The sequence below is a fragment of the Dermacentor albipictus genome, chromosome 1 (genome assembly GCF_038994185.2).
Source record: "Dermacentor albipictus isolate Rhodes 1998 colony chromosome 1, USDA_Dalb.pri_finalv2, whole genome shotgun sequence".
Lineage (NCBI taxonomy): Eukaryota > Metazoa > Arthropoda > Arachnida > Ixodida > Ixodidae > Dermacentor > Dermacentor albipictus.
The window spans coordinates 508730864-508738269 of NC_091821.1; the positions used below are offsets into that span (position 1 = coordinate 508730864).

General features: G+C 42.3%; 1 long non-coding RNA gene across 1 annotated transcript; it reads right to left on the reverse strand.

Moving 5' to 3' along the window:
* LOC135907579 (uncharacterized) lies at nucleotides 1-7406 on the reverse strand. The gene is made up of 4 exons (XR_010566062.1): nucleotides 6973-7406; nucleotides 5876-5980; nucleotides 3030-3174; nucleotides 1-110 (listed from the first exon to the last, which is right to left on the reverse strand). It is a non-coding gene; the product is annotated as an uncharacterized lncRNA (long non-coding RNA).

Below are 7406 nucleotides of genomic sequence, written 5' to 3' on the forward strand. Positions count from 1 at the left end.
TAAATGTCTCAAGCACTGTTTATTGGACCTTCTAACGGTATTTCGATGCATCCAGTCTGCCGAGAGAAGACCGCTGGAGTGGGTTGCTTGGGTGAGAGCGAGCAGGGCACCTGAAAAAGTAAAGCCAATAATTTATCTTGACTCATGCAACAGGTTAGCACATAAGCAAATTTGCCTATGTTCTCACAGATAAGAAAGGTTCAGCATTCCGGTCATAGAAGATAACGAATACATCTTATTGAAAAATATGTGGTTTCATGCACTGCCTATGTTTCAAGGGAACATGGATTACTGTGGGAGAATAAGCTGTCATAATTAGCAGGCGATTGAAGCAAGTCTTATAGGAAAAAGATGGACACATCGTTTGATTAACAATAATTACTAGTATTGAAGCAACAGAATACAAACATGAAATACCTTTAAAAACAACACCAACAGGTTGAGATAATAAATTATTCAGAAACTAAACCCGTCTGCCAGCAAAATACCGTAGTGTACTGGCTTTGACATTGCGCTGCTCAGGCAGAGGGCATGGGATTGAATCCCAGCCACAATGGCTGCATTTAGATGGCAGGGAAATGCCAAAACCCCTATGTAAGGTTTATTGGGTGCACGTTAAAGGAGACTAGGGATCCTGCCAACTTGAAGTTATAAAAACCGGGGTAAATTTCAAGATAAGTAAACTCACAAAAGTAGAAGGCCCTGGCCATGCGAAGACCATATAAAGCCTTTTAAGGTAGGTGCCAGCAGCCGCTAAATTTCTTGCAAAAGCGAAATATAGCAGAAGCGGTATTTTTCCGTAGATCACTTTTGCAAGGTATTTTACAATTTGACACCCGACATGTTGGGCATCTACGGGCAACAGCAATTCTGGCACAGATCATAGCAAACACTGTTGCACCTAGGTATACATAGACAAATAGGTATAGGTACAGTCGCCGACTGATTTTCCGGACATGATTACTCGGTCTGCTTCACGGCACCGCCATTCTCCCCATGGACCATAATATATAACAACTTCCGAAAATTCGGACGCCTTGCAACCTCTCGTCTGATTTTTCGGACACTCCTTGAGCCAACTTGATCGAGAGCACCATGCACCGACTCTCACCGTTGCATGGTTCTACTTGCTGAACGCCATTTTTGTTTTGAACGAAGCCTCCTTGGTGCCCCACGAAGTGGCGCTACTACAAATCCCTGCTCATCATCATCGTTTCTGCCTGGTTTGTAGCTACAGCAGTTCTGGTGTCAGCTTAGTATGCGATGCCAAGACAATCCAGCAGCTGATTTGTTTGTTTCTTCGTGCACGACGCTGCAAGTAGGCCAGGTTTTTTGTTTGTGCAACTGATGTCGGCGTGACGATGGTTGACGAAGCAAGATGGGCCAATTCATTTCACTAATATTTAGAATAGCTACCTGTAAGCACCACCTACCTTTCAACAACATTTGCAAAGCAAAAAACCTCATCCTGAAAATCTGCACACGAAGACATCGGTAGCATCATCAGCGTGGGGCCTCAAGATAATTCGGCAAGCCAAGAAATTACTGACAGCACGAGTGCAATCATGCCAACAGGAGAGAGAGAGAGGAAAGGGGAAAGGCAGGGAGGTTAACCAGAGAAAAAAAAAATCCGGTTGGCTACCCTACGCTGGGGAGAGAGGGGAGGGGGAGGTAAAGTGGAAACAAAGTAGAGATAAGGAAAGGAAGGACAACAGAAATCTGTGGCTGAATAATGCACCTTCTACCACTTGGCAGACAGTGCATTTTCGCAAGGCCCTAACTACGGCAGATCATTGTTAAGGAGTTCCCGAATGCACAACTCTATGCCATTTTCCCGCTGACTCTAGGGAAGCACCTCTGCACAGTTGCAAGAAAAAAAGCTAGATGCCCCAAGAGAAATGAGCCCACTCAAGCCATGGAAGTTATGTTTACCTTGTCTTCCTACAACTCCTCTAAACCTAGGACTGCTGTTTTGCACAAGGGAACAAACGTCAACATTGGTGCCTCGCCCAACACAAGTGGTCTGCGCCGTAGAAGGTGCCATCAGTCAGCCCACAGATGAGGCCCACACCAGTGCTGTCAGTGTGCTGTACAAATTGCAGAAGCACAGCCTACAAGCTTGTCTGCCTTAGTGTGATCGCAATAATGAACGAAAACCAACGAATCAAGTTTGTTTCGTGCTGAGAACAGTTGCCTCATGCTGGATTTTCCTACAATTCTTTCTAAGCACAGATAATGCTTCGTTTGTTGTGTAGGCATGTAAATAATGAAAAGGCCTGCATCACTATCTCTGAAAAAAATAATGTAAGAAAGCACGTACAGTACACAGGTGCAGTGTCTATCACATACCATTTCGTGCAGTAGAGGCTACATCGGATAAACCGGCAAATGTATAAATGACTGGCAGCGTGACCAAGCAAACTTGATGTGTGGGTCAGTCAGCAGTGGTAGTGCACTACTCTCGGTGCACATGCACCTATGTTTAAAAGCTGCTTGATCGTGACAAAATAAAAAGACAAAAGTGCTGGAGAGATATCTGAAACTTTTCTTATATGTATGACGAGGAACCTAGCACTAGCTCCCCATGCAGAGAATTACTAGACAGTGAGACTGCTTCTTATCATTGTAAAACAAATGTCACACTCACCATGTGATGCATCCTTTTCGTTTCTGTGCGAACAATATGTATTCAGATCTATTCTCCCCCTTTCACCTTTTGCACAATATTACTGTGCGAGCTATAATACTGAACTGTTAGTAGCACTCTGTCCTGTTGCCTCCTTTCTTTCCTTGTGAATTATGTGCTAAATACGACTTTTTTTGGTGAAATAGTGCTAGTTTAACGCATAAACTAGCGCCGTGGCACTTTGCAATAAAGGACTGTTATAATTCTCTAAAAATACGTCCATGCAGAACAGTGTCAAAAGAACACCTTAAAGAAAGAACATGAGTGTATCTATCATAAAGACCAATCCTTGTCTTTTTTCCTTAACATAATTTTCAATACCGATATTGAAGTACAAGCTCACCATATTATATCACCTTGTCAATGAAGCAAGGCACAATGGCGCCCAACTGTCGCGGGACCAACTTGGATGTGGAGATCAGCGCAGATCAGCAACATAGCATGGTCTGCTTACACTTCTTCTCCAGGTCCAGCCATACCTATAGCAGCTATAAAACAAGTGAGCTTAGAATAACAAGCGAAACAATATAAAAAGTGGCAGTGAACAAAGCAACTTTCGTTAGGCATAAATAGGATCGCATGCTGACATTATGCACATAAGTAACTTCATTTTGAGCAAAAAAGCATCCAATTTAAGAAACATTATATGTATGAGCTATCTATGTGAGAAAGATTAATCGAACGCCCTCTATTTGCTACACCCCTCCCCTTATGCATGGATGTCTCCCTGACTGAGTGAGCTGGGCTGATCCCAGGTATAGTGTAAGTAAAGGGTGTCACTTGGTGAGCCAATCTCGATACCATTGCATGACTTGTACAATAATTTTAATGTGTATTGTAATGCTGGCCATCCTGCAGGCACTGCAACATTATAGCACCCATAAGGCTAATGGTATTACCTGATAAGGTTAACTAATAAGTGTCCCCAGAAGCATAACTCGGCATGTATACTCGGAGGCCATTATTATAAGAGAAGCAATAGCAGAGGTGAAGCTTTATCCTGTGCCATATGCAAAATGGCCGAGCACGCCCAGCTTTTGGTTACATTCTCACTTGTGACCACTGCAACAGGCTGACTGACATGCGTAACCAGCAGTTTGTAGGACCACATTTTCATAACCTGCATTTTTTTTTACATCTGAAGAGATCAGCCTCAAGCTCCATGCTGCGCTGCACTCGAGAAGCATTATAAACTGGCAACATTTAAATGCTATGCTGCATGGTTTGTTGCATGCTTTAGGAATTTACTTATTTATTGTACACATAGCTCATAGTCTCCAGTTGGAGTATTGCATGAGGTGGCAAGAAAACAAATTCTGAACTAACAAGGAGAACATTCAACAAAACAAGTCAGACCAAAGAAAAAAAAATAACATACTCTCATAATGGGACTATGTATCTGGCAGCTAGCTTATAAAAAAGACAATTAGGAATGTTTTACTGCTGGTAGCGCTTTAGGGGATGGAATGTAGAATTCCAAGCATCATAGACACCTTTCGTGGTTTTTTGTTTTGAAGTCCTATTCTCTGTACTATTATAGAAATGAATAGCCCCCTCCAAAATAAAACAAAGAAAACATGTAATGCACAGTAATGTAACACAATAATGTAATGCACAACAGTGAATACTTAGAAAAATGTAATTAAGAACATGGAGTCTATGTGGGCACAGATGTTAGATGTCTACATGAAAGCATAATAATAAAGGTGGGCAGAGCATTTATGCTATTGTCGGGCAACCTGCTGCAAGACATACAGGTAAAAGGATATGCATGCCTCACAACACAGTCCCTAAAAATATATGTCACAATACAGTGAGTAGGTATATCATGCTTATCTACAATAGCTCCTAATTATATTTATTTCAGAGGGGGCTACCTATGAACCTTGATCAAACTGAAGGTGGGCCAAATTCTAAATATACGATTCAAGTAGACAGAAAAGGGACGTTATGAATATGGCATCTACAGCAAAAGTGTTGTACATTATTGTTGTACATTATGTCATACCTGCCAACCTGTGAACATAATATTTTGTAAAAATGCTGCAGACACTAAATTCTTTGTTGGGGACATAACACACATTATTTTAAAGCTTGCTCTCAGCACCCCCATTGTTGCATACACACACACATTATTAATAAAGGGAAAATCGCACATCCACCCACTCGTAGCAATTGCTACAAAAGAAACCCGTACGGATTCCTCGAAAGGAAAGCCTCATGGTTGAAAAAAAGAAACCGTCCAGGTCCGGGACTCAAACCCGGGACCACCGTCTTTCCGGGACAGCCGCTTTACAATCTAAGATAACCAGGCGGCTAGCAGATGGCCGGGCGAATTCGAATTTGTCGACAACATGAAGCAAAGGCAAGGGTGTGACGTAATAGTTCTGTGGAAACGCGCAAGGTGTAGAGAGGTAATTAATAAAGGGGAAAAAAATATTATGTCAAACCCTTGCCTTTGCTTCGTGTTGTCAACTAATTTGACTTCGCCCTGCCATGTGCTAGCCACCTGGTTATCTCAGATGGTACAGTGGCTGCCTCGGAAAGGTGGCAGTCCCGGGTTCGAGTCCCGGACCAGGATGAATTTTTCTTCAACTGTGCGGCTTTCCTTTTGAGGAACACATACGGGTTTCCTTTGTAGCAAATGCTACGATGTCTGATTTTCCCTTTAATAATTACTTCTCTCCACCTCGTGTGTTTGCGCATAACTATTACGTCACACACACATTATCAACCATTATTTAACTTGTCGTGCAGCACAAAAAGCAGCAGCGAACTTGAAACCAGTAACTGACAGCTTTGTTTTTTCTTTAGATTACAGAGCTTTTACAGCGTGTTTGCTGCTGCCGCTTTACGCTGCTTCATGAATTTATCTGACCAAACTTCCCTAAAGCAAGTGCCCCTCTGATGTTCTCGTTAGAGATATTGCATCGCTAATAATAAACCATTACAAGTACCATTACAATTAATTTTTACGTGCATTTTAACAATGTCATGCCTTTAATTTCTCAACAGCTTTAAAATATCTTAACCAACACAACTTCATTGTCTTTCTAAAGTGACATCCATAAAATTGTAAAATGAGCCCACATTTGTAAACCCACGGAAAATTCAGGAGAGTTTCCAAACATGGATGATACCAACAAAATCTGCAGCTTGTGTAAGTGGCAGCAACTGCTTTGCACACACCTTGTCACAGCATGCACATCAGGTACTTTGCTGTGCTGTTGAGGCTGCAGAAGTGCCGCAGGTGCATATCTGGAGGTGCCTCTGGTTCACAAAATCTTGCCATCCCTAAACAATAATAAATGCTTAATTTATTGTAATCTCTGCTGAAACTGCAAACTTGTGATATAAAAAGATCACGTCATATTTTGAAAAAAGTCTCATACAACCAGTTACATGAAGCTGCAACTGGTTGTGCAAATATCTGACCGTAACATCACAGGCGGTTAAATAACACGTAAATCGAACTGTAGCAAACATGAATCTACTATGAAAAGGTTCACACAAACGTACAGCTGTATAACGTGAAATGTGAGTTGTACTATCAAAAAATTCCTTAGGACATGAAAAGCGTTCCAAAACCTAATTTGTTTATGCGGCGCAACAAAGCACTGCTCCCAAAGGACGATGCGCTCAAAATTTCAACAGACCACCTCTTTTTCTGGAGAGACAATACAGAAAAGAGAAAGATTTTTCGATTAAAAAGAAACATTGCTTTTGTAATTTCGGCTTCTCTGCAAGATCGGAACCCTTTACAAGTACACGAAAACACACAGGACACTAATACACGTCATCTGACGACACTCTATAAACAGACGAATTTCCATACAAGCTGAAAATCTGGCCATGCATCGACGAAGAAATCGGGTGCTATCTCGCGCAGCTGTTAGCTGTGAAGACGACACATCGACGTACTACTTCTGGAAATGCCTATACCATTTCTCAATGAAAAATTATGTACACAAACAGTAACTTTCTTTGCTTGAATTTTTGTGCCCATTTAGATCAAAGAACCACCCGCGCTAGCGTGCTTCATAGGTGAAAGTAAATAAACCACAGATAGAGCTGTTGGTAACATGAATACGTTTTAGGGCAATTTCCATGGAACTTTTTGCTAAATGTGCGCTGCGACATGAAGAACAACCATTTGAAAAGCACATTTATAATTCTTGCTGCTTTACTCATTCGGATTCGGTTGTTGTACGGATCTTGCGATACGTACAAGAACGCACACTTCACGAACCATAGACAGGAAGAATGCGCGCAAGCGCCGGACTTACCTTTCTAGGCGTACTCGGAAAACGCTCCTTTTAGCGTCACAGGTGCCGCGGCATCGACTGAAACGGTCCTTCCGGCGCACACACTGTTGAATTGCGGATCAACTACAGGACGTAAGAGCACAATTTTCACCAAATTCTTCCGTACAGTGTGATACGATGCGAGAGTGCCAGAGGAGGAGATCCTTTTCGTGAGCCCGGAACAAAGAAAGTGGCGAAGGCTCATACCTTCGACATCGGCGCACCACACGAAGGATACTGCGGGCTACATTACGCGGTCCCAGGGGTTTTGTGATTCTCAATGAATACAAAATGCACCACAATTACTCTCGGCACAGCGTACACACGATTAAACAACTGCATCGGACGGCGTCAATGCAGCGCGCACTCACATGTAGCTAAGGCTGAAGACGGCAAAATAATATCACCTGTAACTT